Source organism: Melozone crissalis, unplaced genomic scaffold (assembly GCF_028551555.1).
Source record: "Melozone crissalis strain CALT ecotype California unplaced genomic scaffold, PUWL_Pcris_2 ptg000004l_1, whole genome shotgun sequence".
Taxonomy (NCBI): domain Eukaryota; kingdom Metazoa; phylum Chordata; class Aves; order Passeriformes; family Passerellidae; genus Melozone; species Melozone crissalis.
The window spans coordinates 12373195-12391566 of record NW_026535782.1 but is presented as its reverse complement, the minus strand read 5'-3'; the positions used below and the strand labels follow the sequence as shown (position 1 = coordinate 12391566).

The window sequence follows — 18372 nt, the reverse complement described above, 5'->3', positions numbered from 1 at the left end:
TCTTCCTCACAGTTACCAGTAATGATTGTCCATAGACTGAACTTTTTGGAATACAACACTCAGCCTTTCCAGCAAGAGAAACACGTGTCTCCTGCCTGGCACCAAAGAAAAAGGAAATGGTGGGAGGGCAAAGCAAAATTTAGGAAGAGCCAAGTTAAGGAAACAAGTGTGTTCTAGTGTTGAATATCTGACCTCATACCATTTGGGAGGGGTTATGTTTAGGTTTTTTAGTAGTTTGTTGTTTTGGTTTGGTTTTTTTGGGGGGGATGTTGTTTGTTTGGTTTGGATGTTTCTGTGTTTTAAGTTTTATTTTCCCTTAAAAACAAATGGGGAAAGGAAGAATCAAAATACAGTTTTCCATGCATATGTGCTGCAGAATAAATAGAAGTGAAAACAGCTGAAAACAGCTGTTCTAAACCAAAAATGTGCATTCTGCCTCTACACACTCATTTATGCACCTAAAATCATGATTTTTGAAAATGTAGGGAAAAGCATGAAATAACACAGAAATAGGCACTATTTAAGCTTATTTAGAAATGCACATCAGGCAAGATGAGTATCACTGAGGAACAAAGGTGGGACCTGTGGGGGATGCCAATGTAAGAAGTGGACTCACTGAAAGGAAGTAATTGCAGAGTAATTTTGCTGTGGAATTTTAAACCAATTATGTGAACAACAGAGCATATGTTCTGAAAGTAGTCAGAAGTGGTTTTTTGTGGGTATAGCTAGCATGGTTTCAGAAAGCCTCTGCCTGGCCAGGGTTAGTGCTCCCACAGCTGAGACAACATGAGTGCTTGCGTGTTTGGCTGTACATCGTTGCCTTGCTGAAAGTCAGCTTTTCTCAATCTGTCTCTCCTGTGGTAAATCTTCCAAAAATGTAAAAAGGTGTGTCTGACAATACCGAGTGTCTCAGCTTGTTTCTGTGTCTGACTGGAAAGTCTGGTGTTCAAAAGGTGCTTGATCTTATATTCTGCAAATATTAAATGTTTTGATAAGCTGCATCAAACTACATCAAATTTTACTGAAATTACTGCAAATTTCACATAACAGGACTGATTAAAGGTTCTACTTAAAGAAGCATTCACTAATCTAGTTGTTTCTTGAGCTCTGTTCTTTTGAAAGGGAGATTTGCATCCTTTTGCTTTTTAATAAAATGAGACAAGTACTAAAAATCCACTATCAGCAGTTTGGCTTGAACACCAAGGCATGTGGCTTATTGCTCTCCAGAACATGGAGGATATTAAATGTGGATATTAATTTTCTTCTTTCCTCCATCACATAGAAAATAGAAATGCTCACACGAAAAGAGAAAACAGTTTATGGGATTCTTCAGCATTGCCTTTCATAGTATGCAATTGGGAATTTTGATGCCCAGTGGATATGAAGAGTTTCCTAATGTTACATGTATGTAAATAAGTATAAATCATGTTGATTGGGTGTTTTTTGGTTGGTTTTTTTTCCCTTTTACAACCGTTAAAGCACCTACATGGTAGAGCACTTGACAAGTGAAACAAAAACTCTGAGATCTCTGCTGAACTTTCTTTTGTTTCTAGGAGGTCTCAACAAACCTCCCTAATCTTTGAAGTTTTCTCTTTAAATAGGTGGCCAGTGTAAGCATTTCTGCAAATTCATTTCATGTGAAGATTTTGTCTCTGAAGTTGTTCAAGTAAGCATAGCTGCAAATCTGATTCACTTGTGTGGCGCTGAACTTCGCATGTAAATCATGCTTCTAGTAAGTCAGCATTGTGCTAGGAGGTGCTAATGGCTGCCATCAATCAGGGCTGGAAAAAGTTGTTCTCCTCTTCTCCCCCAGACGAAATGAGACAGCAATTAAATGCCCTTTTGTTGCGTGATAGCTGAGACAATGGAAATCAATGTCCAAAGCACAAAGCAGAATGGCAAGTCTTAAGTATAAGCTAAGCCATGTGTCCCAAGGGATTGGCACGTTGATTTGCTTACAGCTGAGAGGGTATATGAAAGGAATAACCGGGGAGTGTAGGCAGCAGGAGCAGCAGTAATGCTCCTTGGACCGAAGCCAGAGGGGAATATTTGCTGGGAGACTTCTCACTGGGGCTGTGCTGCCACGATTTTGCCTCCATGCAACCTAAGCTCAGCTTACAGTACAAATTTGATCTGTAATTGGCCCTCGTATAAAACCATCATCAGAAAATGCGATACCATGTTTATTTGTGGTATGTTTTCACACTCAAGAATGGGCAGATCTCACACTGATCTGGCGAGAAGCCTACTAAAGTAAACTTCACCTTTCAGCTTTTTTGAAAGTGCTTCAGCTGGAAAGATGAGCTTACACTCGACCAGTGCAGTTATTGCAGAGGTTTAGATCCCTGGAACAGGATTTGCTGCCTCCTGAGAATAATATTCCCACCCCTCTAAATACCATCACTTTGTTCCCAAGTGCTCGATAGGTGCAAAACTTAATCTTGCATCCCTCCTAAATAAAATTGCATTGTAAGAATCCAAGTTTGCTCATCCATTTCTTGTAGTTGCAAACAATGCCTCAAGACTCTTAACCACAACACACTCTTTAACTAATTTTGTCCAGAGGACATGAAATCACTTAGGTGGCTGAATGTGTTTTGCCTGTCTTCTTCCCTGCAGACCTGCTCCAAAGCTCATTGTGTCAATGGGACACTTCCTTTCGACTCCAGCTCACAATTCTGCCTTGGCTTTATCGCCTGGCTGAAAGGGCCTTGAGTTACACAGCACTGCTTTGTCTCTGATCTGTGTGGGGTTTTTGTTTTTGTTGGGGGTGGTTTTTTTCTGCTTTTGTGCAGAATTGTAAATGCATTGAGAACAACAAGCCATTGCATTTACTAATGGCAGAGCACACTGCTGTCATGCAGCTCATATGCTGTTGGCAGAGACTGTAGCTATATGATGCTTTGCAGCAGCTGGGCTCAACTGAGAGAAAGCTTTTGCAAGTTTAAGGCTTGGAAGAAATGTTACAGTTTTTTGTTTTGTTGGGGGTTTTTTTGTGTCTGAAAAGTATTACACACAGATGACCTGAGTCACCTGAAATAATACTAGAATTTGATCAAAAGAAAATTTATCTGCTTGGAGAGCTCTGTATTGATTTTTTTCTGTGGGGTGCTGTATCTATTGCAGCTCTTTTGAGGGCTTGAACAAAAGAAAACAAAACTACCTGTATTAAGAGGTCCACAAAAATCAACAGGCATTAGCAATGGACTCATACAAGACCTGACAGTTGGTGTTCCTTGTCCTTATTGCTCAGTGGTAAGATGCTGTCTTTTCCTTGTGTACCCATCAGGGAGACACTTCTCAAACTCATGTTCTACTGCACTCACATTCACTCCTTGGCAGTATTGACAGCTCCTGTGAGTGACACACTTCACAATCTCACTGTCCTCGTATCAATTCAGGTGTCTACCTTTGACATTGACTCTGGTTCTAGCCATGACTTGCACCTCATTTCTGCATTGGGTTCTCTATTGAAGTAAAACAGAGACTCAAGGTACCAGGAGAGACTCTGTTTGGGGACAGTATTCCACTGCCACATTATATACAGTTTTAAATTTAATTACTATGTCTGTAATTTTGAATAATCACAATTAAGCTTTTTAAAGCATCTCCTTCTATATTGCAAGCCTTCAGCAGTTCAATAAAGCAGAGCCATTGACTTATATTTGATGTGTCCATTACCTCCTGCAAATGCTTTGGAATACAATGGAGTAGCATGCAGACTTCAGAGCTGTCATGACAGGTATTAAGAATGTGTCAAATCCCAGTGATGACTGATAACATATCTGTCATTTGTGATGGGATTATTAGGAAGAAGAAAGCCACTAGGAGAAAGATACTCTAGAAAAGAAAGGGGTGGGGGGGAGAGGGGAAGACAAAAAGAGAGAGGATTTACTGTTCTTCAGAGCTGCCTGGTTTAATTAAACCTTGTCTAGTCCATAAACAAATCTATTAACTTTCTGTATGGTTTGGCAGTTTATGCACTTCAGTGCTGCTGCAGTAATTCCATGGAATTTATGTTTCTCTTTGATGGATAGCTGCACTACATAGGTATTGTGGCTATGAAGATTCTTGACCCACCTGTACATGGAAACAGCTATTGCAAGAGTAATTTTTTGTCTCCTAATCAAAAGTTTAACAGAGTACCATGAAAAAAAAGAATTCAGCAGGTATATAAAATATTTTCTGCATGAAAAATTATGTAGAACCAAGAAAAGAGAACAGTCTGCCAGTGCCATTTGATTTGTGTCTTTGGTTAGCAAAAGAAGGATTGCTTTTATTTTTTTTTTAAGCCTGAATGTGTGTCTTCTGTGAGTATAGAAAGAAAGCTGAGCGTCATCTCACTCACAAAACTGGGCTCTGCTGAATGAGTCCAGTGTGCCCAGTACAGACATTTTCAGGTGTTTCAGGCTGAGCCATAAACACATCCAAGATCTACAAGCAGTTAAATATTAAGACAAAGGAAGCGTCTTCTCCATCTGCCTTCTGGTGTTCAGGCAATGGCAGAACGGAGGTGGTCTGAGTTTCTTGCTGTTAGGATCTTTTTGGTGCAGAAATATCCCCAGGAGCACCTAAACAGTGTTGTTATCTGATATGGCCCCTACACACACAGTGATCAATTTTGAGGGGCATATTAAATGTCAGGAGAGGGGGAGACTTGAACTCAGTGGACTGAGTCAACCATTCCTTGCTGTCATATGCTCCCTGAAATCCCTTTACAGCAGGGATTCAGCAGCCTTTGCAGAGAGACTCATCACAGTGTGCACATTGTCCCTTTATCCTTTCTGCTGATTTATCTTTAACTTTGTGTGAAAACAGACCTGGTCTTAGCTCTGCCCTTTCCACAAGCACAGCCAAGGTGTTCCTCAGCTTTTTCAGAGTCCCAGCCCATCGAGGAAGCAAAGGTAGTGGAGGTCGCTGCAGTGCCCTAGTGGGCATTGGTACCCCTGGATTGTTGCTGGAGGGCAGCTGCTCTGTTGGGTGTTCAGCCACAAGGCCCTGGTGGCCACCCATACTGGATGCTTGGAGAGAAGAGCTGCTCTTAAGGTGAGCAAAGGACAGTCTCAGGTTTGGGAAGCAGAGATGGAGAGCAGAGAGACTTCTGTGAAGACCAAGCTGTAGCTGTTGTGTCACAAAGTGAACAATATTTGATTGATGTTTGAGTGATCATTGCTATGTGAGGGGCATACAGTGACCTAGCCCAAAGCCAAATGCTCTCAGGTGGTTTTGGACCCCATTCCTCACAGTCACCACCAGCAAATCTGCTCACCTTCTGCCCATGTCTGCCTGGTGTCACACAGCACGGCAGGCCAAGCCCACCCAGCTCCAGACGAGCCCACTGCTCTCCCCAGCGGTGCTTGCTCCCTTCTCGGGTGAATTGGCTCTCCACAGCACTGCCAGGCTGGGTGGGCAGTCAGCCTCCTGTCCCTGCTGAGCTGTGGCAGTGGCTGTGTGGGTGCTGAGGCAGCATGGGCTGGAGCTGCAAGGTGGGCAGGGATGGTCCCACTGTGTGCCCTGTGTGCCCCTGGGAGGAGCAGGGTGCCCTGAGTGCCCATGGGGAGGAGCAGGCACCATTGGAGCAGAGTGGGCTGGAACTGCAGGCTGAGCAGGGGCGGTCCCACCGTGTGCCCTGTGTGCCCCTGGGGAGGAGCAGAGTGCCCTGTGTGCCCCTGGGGAGAAGCAGGCGCTGGGGCCATTGCAGCACACCCATGGGCTCACACCCTTGCTTACCTCATGGAAACTCACTCCCCTGCCCAGGCCCTCAGGAAAGACCTTTTATTTTCCCCATCTCTAAATGCGTGTTCACCCCACCCGAGAGGCTGGCTGAGCAAAGATTGAAGTGCAATCTGAAGCAAGGACACCAGCTTTTAAATGTGATGTATTGCAGCTTAATTAATTTCCCAAGATAGAAGGCAGTTCTCTCAAGGTCCTCATGGCAAGGATCCCAAAACAGTGCTTGGGGAACCCAAAGCTGGTTTAGCTTAAGGGATGTTAAAGGAGCCTGATTTTTTTTTTTTTTTTTTTTTCTCCAGAAGCTGAACTCAGCATTTCTTCACAGTACCTTGAACTGTACATCCAGAAACCATTAATCATACTATAAAATCTTGGCTTCAGCTTCCCCCTTTAATATGTGGGTGATTACCATACCGTTTGCTAACGTGTCTAGCTGGCTGGCAGCACCTCTGTTTGTACTGCTTAAAGTTGGTTTTGAGAGAGGAAGGACTGTGGAGGATGTTGCTGCAGTGGAGAGCCTTCCTCCACCAGTCTTAGGTTTGATTTTGGCCCCAGGTAGATGCCACATAGATGTTGCTGTATATTGGTGATGGGTGGTCCGTGGTACCTAACTTTACTCTTCAGTGGCAGCCCCTTAGCGAGGACCCTGATATAAAATAGAGACTGCTGGCAACATTCACTGTCTTATTCTTTCCTTTCTTTTACCCCACAGTGCTCTCATTGTCTTTTATATGCTCCCATATTTGATAGATTTACATTCTGAATGGATTTTCTGTCCCAAGAAAGGACTACATTAAAGTGGAGATGAGCTTGGAATACTCCCTGAAGAAAGCTTTTTCTTCCCTGTAGTTCCTCTCTCTTCCCCAGTTCACTAGATTTTGTCAGTTTAAGAGAAGAAATGGAAAAAACTTATCCAGGAGCTATTGAACAAGTTGAGTTGAGACTCAGTTTTTTTTGGTTTTTTCATTTTGCTGTAAATAAAGTGTCCTGAGATAACTCAGAAAATTAAGAGTTTGAGGGAGTCACCGCTGAAGATCATTGAACTTTCAATAAAATTCCTTTGAGTGTCCAAGATCAACAGTGCCCTGCACAGTCTCAGTGTGCTCACTTTTAGCTACAGCTCAGTTCTGGATTTATTTTTTTATTTGGTGGTTGGATTAGAACCATGCTTTGAAAACCAAACCAAACCATGACAACTATCCAATTTAAATACAAAAGAATATGTTTAACCTGAAAAGAAAAAACAACTTCACGAAGAAACACCTTGTAACTCTAACTCTTGAGTTCATTGAAAATTTGAATTAAAACTGATTTCCATGTTTGTTTGGACAAAGCAAAACTTTTCAAAAAATTAAAGATATCAGCAGTGCTTGGTAGTTGCTGTTTGGGGGAGGGGATTGGAAAGCAAAATATTGCAAAATTACTTTTTGCTGATCATAAACAAGCCTAATAGGAGATCTCTGTTTTGAAAATGTGCAACTGCTGACATGAGGATGTTGGAATATTTTTAGTGCTGATAAAGAAAAGAAACATTCATTGGAGTTTTGCTAATCTTGAACAAAAACACATGTTAAGCTGTGGTTGCTGTGCTCTGAATGGTAACATTACAGTCTGTATCATGAAGATTTCTTTCACCTGTGAGTTTCCACAATTGTTTCCACCTCTAAGATTTTTATACTGTATTTAGAGGTGAGGGAACAAGAGAGAGAAAGAAAGGTTTGGTTATAAGGAAAATGGTGTACTACACAAGGGTCTTTGATAAGACTTTAAAGGTTGTGTTTGCAAGCCAAAATGTTGCAACTAAGCTTAGGTAAAGCTAAAAAGATTGTATTCATTTCAATTGGTTGGTGCACATACCATTCTGCCAATCCCATCTCAGCCCATCTGTACTTTCCAGGCCCCTGGGAGCTCCCTGGTTAGCTGGTAAATGATGGAAGGTGGCTCAGAGAGCAGTTCTGCCAGCTCCCTCAGTGGATCCCTTGGGTGGATCCCATCCAGCCCCACAGACCTGGGTGTGTGAGTGGTGTAGCAGGTCACTGCCCAATCCTCCTGGATTACAGAGGCTTCATTCTACTCCCACCCCTGCCTCTGAGCTCAGGGGACTGGGTACCCAAGGAGCAGCTGGTCTTACTGTTAAAGACTGTAGCAAAGATGACATTAAGTACCTCAGCCTTTTCCTCATTCTTCATCCCTATGTTCCCCTCCACTTCCAACAAAAGACGGAGATTGTCCTTAGCCCTTCTTTTGTCTCTCATGTATTTATTGAAACATTTTTTTATTGTTGTAGAGCAGTCGTGTAAAATATTTTTAATGTGCTACCTGAGAGCATCTCTGTAGTATACAAATTTCTTTTCCTCTGACCTCTTACACATCAATTGTATTGAGAAAACATTAATTAAATGAGAACAATGTATTTATTGTGACTTGAAGTTGCTTTTATCATGTTTGCTGTTGTTCAGGTTCCCAAAAAGGAATGAAAGAGCCTGCTTAAAGATGCTCTCCAAGCACCCTGTTTAAGGGTGGCTCTTTGTTCATAACTGCCAAAAAGTATCAACAAACTATAGAGAAAAAAATCCCTTCTTTTTAATTGTAGGCCCTTGAGTGTTGATGCAAAATGGTTTATATTAATTCAGTGCCTAGTTTAGTTTAGGTTAGTTTTAGCCTCGGTCATGGGCCACTAATGTGTTATGTGCTTTTATAAATGGACTATGCATCCCTCAGTAATACCTTGAAAAAACAGTATTTTGGGGTTTGTTTTGAAGCAGCATCCAGGTTCTCAGATCAATCAGTGCACCCCTTGTAAATCTTGTAATTTAAGTTCCTCATGGACTAACAGGCTTGAGGTGGCGTTCTCAGACTGATCACACTCCCACCCTCTACCTTCTCCCTCCTCTACCTTATGTCAGCTTTCTACTTTGCATGTGGCCAGGGGCTGGTAAGGAGAAGGGAGTGAGAGAATTTCACACATCACTAAGAGCAGCACAAATGCTGTAGAAAGCTTTAAAATGGAAGGAGAATATTTAGAAGAGTGACAGAGGGATTGGTTACAGCTGGACAGGAGAGCAAATAAAAGCAATCTGCCTTTCCGCATGACATATATTCGATTAGTCTGGCACATCAGAAAGCAACAATTCATAACAGAAAGGCAAGAATGGTAAGAAGCCAGGAAGAGGATGGATAAAAATTTAGCAAAGCACTTCAGAACAGGGACATTTCTGCTTTGTAGAGCTTGACCTAGTGTAACTTTCTGGAAACTGTATAACACAAAACTATTTTTTGAGTTTAGAATAGAACAGAGAATTGATTATGTCATGGCATGTAGCATGCCATAACAGAAACAGGGCTTCTGAGGAGACAGAATTGGTTTTGTTAAGCCAAATTGCATCATTAGGGAAGTAAGAAGCAGTAGGGTTCCAAGCCCTTTCAGAGGGACTTGACTCTCTGGACTCTGCTTCAAAAGCTTGGTCTCCAACTTTTTCATCTGCCTCATGATCTTTAGATGATGGCTGAATGCTTAAAAGGTATTTTGTGGCTTAAAACTTATTTTTTACCCTGCAGTTATCTGTAAGGTCTGCCATAGAGTCAGCCATCTGTATGGTTACTTATATTAGTGTGTGTTATATATCTGGCACACAAAAAAAATGTTTATTCTTTTCCTTCTGGTGTGAAAGCCATTCTCAGTCAATAAGCTGTCAAGCTACCCTTTTGTCATCACTGCCTGGCTGTGTTCTTTCACATCAAGTCTCCTGAATCTTGACAGTCTAATGTGTTAAATTCTTTGACAAGAATGTTCCAGTTTAGGAGCTGAGAGCTTTGCTTGTTTTTCTTCATGAATGGAATGAAATGCTTCTTCGTGAAAATACAAGTACAGTAGAAACTGAAGAATCCAGGCTTTCTTCATAATCAGCAGAGGAAAAATGATCATTTCAGAGTATTATCCACTGCAATCCTTGAGCTCTTCACCTTGGAGAAAAGTAACTGCATTCTCCAAGTGCCTGGTTTTCTCAGCTGATAAAGAGAGGTTGGTTGGCTCGCTGTGAGAGCTATTTCCAATGCTGTTGCTGTGGAATATTAGGAAAGATGTGGTCCAGCATTTTGGTTTCAGTTATGAAACAGCTGAGCAAGAACTTGTGTCTCTTCTCCCATGTTTCTATTTACAAATAAATAGGTACCAAAAACTATTTAACTTGTGCCTCTGGTTCACATGGCAAAGTTGATCCAAGAGGTCCTTTCTCCTCTCCCTACCCGGTTTGTTTTTTTCTTCTTGGAGGCAAGCTTGGCTATAAAAAGATTGCTTTGAAGTTTGAATGTTCAAACTGAAGCTGATTTTAGTGAAGTACTTCAAAAATAAGCTGTTCATATCCCTTGCCTTAGAACTCTTGCACAGTAGTGCCAGGAAAGCTTTACCAACACATGTAGTAAGCAGATTATTCTTCTCTAACATTAGCCTTTTCCCTGCTATGCTTGGGGAGCTCCGTCCAAATTGACATTTTGAGACTATCTCATATTTCACTTATTTTTTATACTGACAATAAAGCAGAAAATGGTATGCATTATTTGAGATCAAAATGATTTTGACTTCTGCCTTCCACAAATTGTATTTAGGGCTGGTGGTGGCCTTCTGAAGAGTTGTTTATCCTCAAGATGGTCTCAAGCTTTGCACAAAAGGCAAGGATGGAAAATGTTTAGGACAGTAACAATTTCTGCACCTGTAATATGTTAGGAAGGATTTTTTCCTCCAATATCAGTGCAGTTTTCCACCTATGTTTAGTCTCACACAGCACTGCATACTATTTTTATATGAAAACACATGATATCTTGCAGCAGGCAGAGGGGAGAAGTGTGCATTAGGCTAAAGCTCTGTGTCCACTCCATGAACAGCTGAGCTGCTGGAGGACACTGGTGTGGGCAGGCAGAGCTGGCCAGGCAGGACAGCTGAGCCATAGTTGTCCTCCTGTGGCAGGTCTGCTCCCACCCAAGGTGATGTCAGCTCCACTGGATAACTCTAATCGACTCCTGTGCCCAAGGAGAATTACAGTAACAGGAGATACTTCCTTTGGTAGAGTACCTTTTTCTTGTGGAAAAAGGCACAGGACTATATTGGGCTTCCTCTGTGGGCTGTGCTGGGCCAGCGTGGCATGTGTTGGGGGGCAATGGTAATACTGTACTACTGCAGCTACCCCTCAAAGAAAGAACTTGTCCAAAGCCCCACTTATATCTGAATTTCAATCCTCTAATCAGGCTGGTGCTTTTGATTTAATTCCTGCCAGCCTCATCTGGTCTTTGTTGTGTTGATTTAATGGTCTTGATGACAGTGTCAGTCACTTGTGCACTGTATTTTCTTTTCAAAATGTATTTTCTTTTATTAGCTTGTGAATTTTCAAAAGGTAAATTGATGTGCTTGGGTCTATATTGTTTATGATTTAATTTTATTAATTTTCTTTCCTAACTAAATATTCTTAGCCTTTTCAGTTGTGTTTCAGATGGAAGCTTTCCAAAGATGCATTGCATATGTTTTATTTTATTTCTTTATGCATCAAGTAGTGATTTATATATATAAAATACATATATATATACGCATACACATATATATTAAAAAAGCTAATATCTTTATGTATTTAGTACCAAAATGTACTTTTGGAAATAGATGGGCCTATAATACATTATTTAAAGGCCTCTGACTCATGATTGCAGGCATATTTTTTGATACAGGGTAATAGCAGAAAAAGTAAGCTTTGATCTGTGGCTTTTCACTTCTGAAAGGAAACAGTTTCCTGGACCATTTGCATACCTTCCTTCTCTCAGGCTCCTGCTGGATGCTGGATGAAGTGGGGCGTTTTGTCCTCTCTGCCCAAGTGCATCCTCCGGTGCAGCAGCTGGTGTGGGGCAGGCAGGCTCTGGCTCTGCCCCAGGGACCAGCAGGGCTGGTGGGTGGGTGCCTGTCCAGCCTTCTCCTTGAGAGTCTCATTTAGCAGCTGGCTGGAGCGAGCGGAAAAGTCCTTCCAAAAACTCTCACTGATTCACTTGCAAAATTGTATTTTGCACTTCAGCAGAGCAAAAAGGCATCTATATTCCTGTATTTCAGACCAATCTGACTTGCTCATCCTTCTTTATCCGATGGTGCAGCTTTCCCTACGCTGGTGTTCCAAGCCAGCCGGCTTGTTTTCCTGGAGGCACAGGGCAGTGATTCTGAACTTGCTCAGTGCTTGCTACTCTTGAAAAGCTGCTGCCCTTTGATCTTCTTTCCCCAGGCTTGGCAAGCAGCCCTGCCATCGGTGGAGGATCGCTGTGAGGTGTCCTTCAAAGCTATAAACCTGGCTAATTTGTTGGAAGGGAGGCTTCTGAGCACTGGCCAGTGTTTCACCTTTCCTGTCTTGCTACCCAGTGAGCGTTTTATGGCCCTTCAATGGCTTCCTTGCCTTTTTAAAGTGTGTTTAGGCAGGCAGCAAAACAAAACAGAGCAAAATGCAATGGTTGGAGGTGTTTTGTTTGTTTAAAAAAAAAGAGAGAGAGAGAGGCAAATGCTTCTTTCTCTCAAAACATATCTACATTTATATGGTAGGAAGACACCACTTTATTTTAATGCCCTGCCCTGCCCTACCTCAAAATCCAATTCTGTTTTGTCATTGTACCAAGTTACCTTTTGCCCATAGTTTCCAAACACCACCCAGGCATTTAAAACCAGAAATGATCACAGTATAGAAACAACAAAGTGTGTTGCTTAATTCATTTGCATGTGTTATCCATGAGGAGGTATCTCCAAATGCTACACGTTGCAGTTGCTTGTCTAGGTGGTTCTATTTTAATCCTCTCCTGCAAGAGGGAAGTTCCATGATCGTGGCCAACCATAAAGTTCTCTCTTCTTTATGCATGGACTTCTTCCAGTTTAAACCACGCATACGTGGTGTCTAACTCCCTTTGAAGATGATGGAAAAGATTTTTGGTCTTGTAAATACTCATTATATGGCCTAAGTACACATTGTGCTGGCTCACAGATAAGTTTGCAACAGTTAAGATTCCTGCAGCTTTTTGAAACTTGGCTTTGGCTATGTTTCTGTTGTAAATAAATGACTACGTTCAATATTTCAAATATGTGTCCTCTGGACCCTGACACCACACGAGATCATGTCTTCTGATATTAATATATGGATTCCAGCATGACTAGTGCTTCCAAAGTTTTTGTTTCTCTTGAATTCCTCAACATGAGGTTTACCATTGCTGTCTCCTCTGCCCCTAATCCCATGGAAAAATTTCAGCTTGGTCTTGGAAGGTAAAAATACCTGCAGATGACTCCAAATTGGCAATAAGGAGGAAAAGTTTTATGTAAAACAAAACAAAACAACCTAACAAATCCCATGCTAGACACTGAGATTTTACTCTGGCAAAATCCTCTTGTCATTACAGGCCATTGTTTTGAATAAAAATTAGTAAAAATATGATGGGGGACAGTATAGATATGGCTGCCAACTGATTCCCATGCTGCTCATTCTACACACTGCTGTATTTTCACGTATTCTTTGTTTTATCTCCCTAAGACAGTAGTTTGTAATTCAGACAGTCAAGAGGTAGTTTATTTGAGGACCGCAGTATTAAAAATACTGCTTCTTTTTTGGCAAACTAGAAACATCCCTCTGTGTTTTTAAGAAAGATGGGCTGGATATTTTTAGATGCTCACTAATTCAGTTCAGCTGTCGTTGTTTTGTTCACTTGGATATGGAAAGTGAGAGCAAAGGAGAATATATAGAATTACATGAAAAGCAATTCTTTATAGAGCTGCAGACCACCCTGTTTATTTCTTCTCTGCATATCAAGAATTCAATCATTTACTGTGTCTTTTAATTTGTAATTCAAAATATGTGTTCTTGTATTGGACAGTCCAATTCAGTTTTATCAAAGTAGTCATCTAAGGGTAGTATTCTCTTGTATCTTCAGTGTCAGTTTATCTTTGATGTGTTTATTTGTTTACTTACACAGCAAAAGGTAAGGAAGCTTATGAAAAGAAAAAGAATAATGAAAAAAAGAATGGTAGCAAGGCTCATGTAAAATATTGCTGTAGAAACTCCCCTGAGGGATCGTACCCCAAATCCTGAAACAACTGCACCCTACCAGAAGTAAAAGCACATTATGATGAGCTGATGGATAGGTTTCCATGTACAGGAAAAGAAAATGTGGATTGGTGGTAGGACATGCTGGGGCTCCTTTTCATTGTCACCCAGAGGCAACTGCTCAGTTTGCTTCATCCAGTAAGGAGTAGAGGCAGAAAGAGACAGAATACCAGCCTTGTGCAGTTATAAAAGGATGGAATATGGTGCAGGAGGAGAAAAGAGAAAATGGAAGTCAGGGAAGCAAACAAAAGGCAGAAGGATAAAAAATCTCTTGAGTTAGTGTGAAGCTACTGAAAATCTTTAGGCCTCTAAGGATAAGTGGATACAATTCTTCCTGAGCTTGTTCTTTCTTTCTGGTGGTGCTCAGCATTTCACATCATATATCTTTCCTTGTTACAAGTGAATGAGAGAAGTTACTTGCCTTGTGAGAGAATTCTTTTTTTTTCCAGTCCAAGGGAAGGCTGATTACTCAAGGAAACATTCTTAAAACCCCAGTAAATCTTTGGAACCCAACAGATAGTCTCAATATATTTAATGTTATAAGCAATGTATTTAATGTTTTAAGCTTTCCTTTAAGATGACATATTTCTACTTATCCTTTAACATTAACAAGAGAGATACTTTTTTGCATCTGTTAGCAGTCAGCAGATTAACAATGGCATTCAAAAATTGTACCAAAAATTTGGGGGTTGCGTGCTTATGGGCACCTTGAGATTCTTGGCAGGTTAGGATTATTTTAATAGATGTAATGAGGTAAACTTACTGTACAAACAAGAGAGGCTGTTTTCAGGTTGAGGTGCATCTGTTTGCCAGTAGTAAAACCAAAATTGCAGCATGTTATGCAGCCATCCCTAGAAGATTCGAGTTGATAAGGTTGTGCAATACAATTGTTCAGAATGGCATGCTCTTGCCTCCTACTTCCTTAAACCTGCTGCTTCCCTCTGAGCATCCAGAGCAGCTGGAAAACTTAGGGCACAGACTGGGCACTTGTCTCTTTGTGGGTTACATGTATTAGGTACAAAGGAACCTGGGCTAAATATGTTCATGGGTTTACAGTGCATTCAGGATGTCTCAGATGGAGAAGGAAGTTAGGAGGATCAAAATGCTTTCTTTAAAATTTGGAGCCTGAGCTGACTTTTGAAGCTACAGGAGTAAGTGCTTTTCTGCATGATTAGTTTAGGCTGTGGCAGCACAGTTGTGGATGATAAGTACAACTGGCATAACCTGCTGGTTGTGCTTCTGGGGTGTTGATTTTGAATGCAGTTCTGTCTGTCAGGGGGAATGTGTGGGTGAAGCTTCCTGTGGGTGGCTGCAACTCTGAACATTTGCTCCATAGCTCCAAAATTGGAGCATAGCTGAGAGGCAGGAGGACTTCTAGGCATCTGTGGGATCCTGCCTGCTTCTAAAATGTATTTCTAAGGCTGTTAATGCACATAAATCATGAAGCCTGTCAGGGACATCTGGCTTTGTTTTAAACTTGCTAGGTATGATATAATGTTGGTGTAGAGTCAACAATCTCTCTGGGGCATTGGAGTGGAGAGGACTCTCAAGCCTTGAGCAGGACAGCCCTTGTTGGGGAAACGAAACCTACTTCAATGCCAAATTAATATGTTTTGGATCAACTGCATAGATGTAAAAAAAAAAAAGTAAATCTATGCATATAGGAGGCAGCTGGCTGGTCAGAAAGGAGCACTGCAGCCAGGGACAAGCAGGGTCAGTGGGGTCTCCGTGTGAGCCACTCTCCAGACCAAGCCTCAGATCAGGGACAATCCTGGCTGCCCTTGGCTCCTCTCCAGTGTCAGAGACCATGGAGAGAGAGATGGGGAGAGGAGCCCAGCTGTGACTGGGAGCAGAGGAGCAGCCTGCATGGACACCATCTAGTGTCAGGGACCACCTCCAGCTGGGGTGGGACTGTGTGGTTTTCTGGGCTGTTTGACTCCTCCTTGCAACCTCCTCCTGCGGGATGTTGTTACTCTGGCTGCTTTCTGCATCCCAGTCCTACTCCCTCCAAACTCCTATCTCTTTTTTATTTTCCTCTCTCTGATCATGGCCTAACTCTCCCCCGCCCCAGGGCTTAAGGCGTTTGCTGCCCTCGTGTAATGTTTGCTCTCCTTGTTCTTCAGTCCCCTTCTCTCCCGTTAAGTAACGATACCTGGGAGGATGTAAACACAGCCTTACACCAGGTTTTAAATGCAGTGATCAGCCTAGTGTTAATAATTTGCTGTGGCCCTTGTTGGCTTCAGAACTACATCAATTGAAGTGGGAGGCTGGGTCTGTTGGGTAGGTTTATTTTGAAGCTGGTTATATTTAAACTAGATGAAAGGGCAAGACGTGGTTAAAAACAACTTCTAGTCACTGGCTCAAAAAAGATTAAAAAAGTATATACACAGGAATAATTTGAAAGGAATAATTTGAAAGGTGTCTCAGGTAATATTAAGATCTATATATCAGCTAACTGCCTGGGCAAATTAGAGAATTAATTGAAAGGGAATGTTAGCTCATTAGCTGAGCAAGCTAATGTCAAAAAAACCTGAAGCTTTCTTTTAAGACTTACAGTGATTTCTTCCCCCAGAATAACATGCTAATGAAATGATGCTTTGGAAGGCAGCCTTGGAATGCAGACAAGTGTTCTGATAAATTATCAGCTTCCAAGCTTCCATATATTTTTAACTGCATTCTGAGGTTAAATTTTAAGCCATGAAGTGAGGTTCTTCCTGCCACCCCATCCTGCCACATTAGAGATTAAACATCATACTTTAGAACACATTTTTGGATATGAAAAAAACCTTGACTGTAAAAGCACTGTGAGCAGTCCTTAAATATGTGCAAGTGTTTATATATTTTCATATCTTCTATAATATTACTAAAGTTTACTTGGTGAGTCCAAATGTTTGTGGATCAAAAGGAGTACTCAAAACTACTCAGAAGAGAAAGGACACCTTTGAATATATACTTCCATATGGGAAAGGTGGATATCTCTTAGCATGTCAGTGCTGAAGCTATCACACTGTGTGAGAGGGAGGAGAGCCAGGACTTTGTTAAGCATTCATAAGACTGAGCCCTGGGTAGCAAAAAAGAGCCACCTTCCTGAAAAGAAAACGTCCTGAATCAGTGTTACTGTATTTGTTCCAGTTTTGGGGACTTTGTGAATCATTTACCATCTCCTCTGAAAACCACAGAATTCCTCCAGTAGAGAAGGAGGAAGGGTTTTAAAGAATCAAAAAGTCCTTGATGTTCTCGTGATCCCATTAATCCTGGGGCTGAGAATTTGATGTTGGTGTAAACCTGAAAGTCAAACAATTGTTCCAAATTTATTTGGATTTAAAACAGTAGTCTGAATTCATGTCCAACTCATATTGAATGCATACCATGAAAGTTAGCTCTTTTTAATAATTATTTGGGCTCTGCTGGGAAATAGAATCCTCTAAAACACAGTGCTGCAATTCAGCATCCTAAACCTGCTCTCAGGTGTCCTAATTCTAAGCTGTAGTTTGTCATCCAAGGATTGATAGAAACTTCCTGCAATTGCTGATGCAAAAAGTAAGAACAAATTATTTCTAGCAGTACTTGAAAGAGAAATGTGTAATGCTAGACTTCAAAGCCAGCCTCATGACATCTTTTTATTTTTTGTTTTGTAAAATAGTATTGTAAGTATTTCTGAAAGTAGAAATAGTATTAAATATATTTCAGAATTAACGTACTGTGGTTTGATCATCACAGGTCGACTATAAATGTGCAGCTTACTTTAGCTATAAACCACAGCTATGTAAGTGTTTTGGAATAAAATATTTATGCATTTGGCGTTCAGCAGTGTTGCTAATTTAGACTAGTCATTGGAAAACGATGTTCTCTTTATTGCATATTATTAAAACATAAGTGCAGCCATTTGACTTTATAAACACTAATAAAAAAATGGTGGGTGTAAATTATTTCTTACTGTTTTTAAAGAAATACACCAAAATACCTGTCAGTCTTTTCTAGTATGTGCAGCCCTGTGTGCAAATTCATTTTCATTTAAAGGGAGATTACCCTGAAATTAAACTTCTGACTCTGAAAGGGGTAACTCAGAAGGGGGAAAGAAAGCCATATATTGCTTCTTCACAAGACAACTTGAAAGACTAAGAAATTGTGTTGAGGAGGTGGGGGAGGGTATTTCCTGGGTTTAGTTTTGGTTTTTGGGAATTTGGAAAAGCAAAGATTTGAAAAAGAGAAGGTAAAAAAATAATCTTTTGTCCAAGGTTAATAAGCTAGGTTTTTGTTAGTCAGCTATGTATTTGAACAGTACCTGCATATTGCATATTTTTAAAATGAAATGCATAATATCTTTATTTGAGTATCCCTTGAGAGAGGACACCTTTTCACTTTTCAAAAATATTGTGATTTTATGCAGCATCTCAATGCATTACTTATGCCATTTGAGTGTCTTATTAATGCCCTTGGGAAATGGGGAGCTTTGTCCCTAAAACTCACTAACTGTGAGCTCTCAGTATCAATCTTCTCTGTTTTTCACAGTTGCTTTGCATCTCAGTTCTAC

General features: G+C 41.0%; 1 protein-coding gene across 3 annotated transcripts in view; it reads left to right on the top strand.

Annotated features, from left to right (window-relative positions):
- The window catches only part of PLXNB2 (plexin B2), a 252944-nt gene that overhangs the window by 82469 nt on the left and 152103 nt on the right, over positions 1-18372 (top strand). The gene's annotated exons all lie outside the window — the stretch shown is intronic.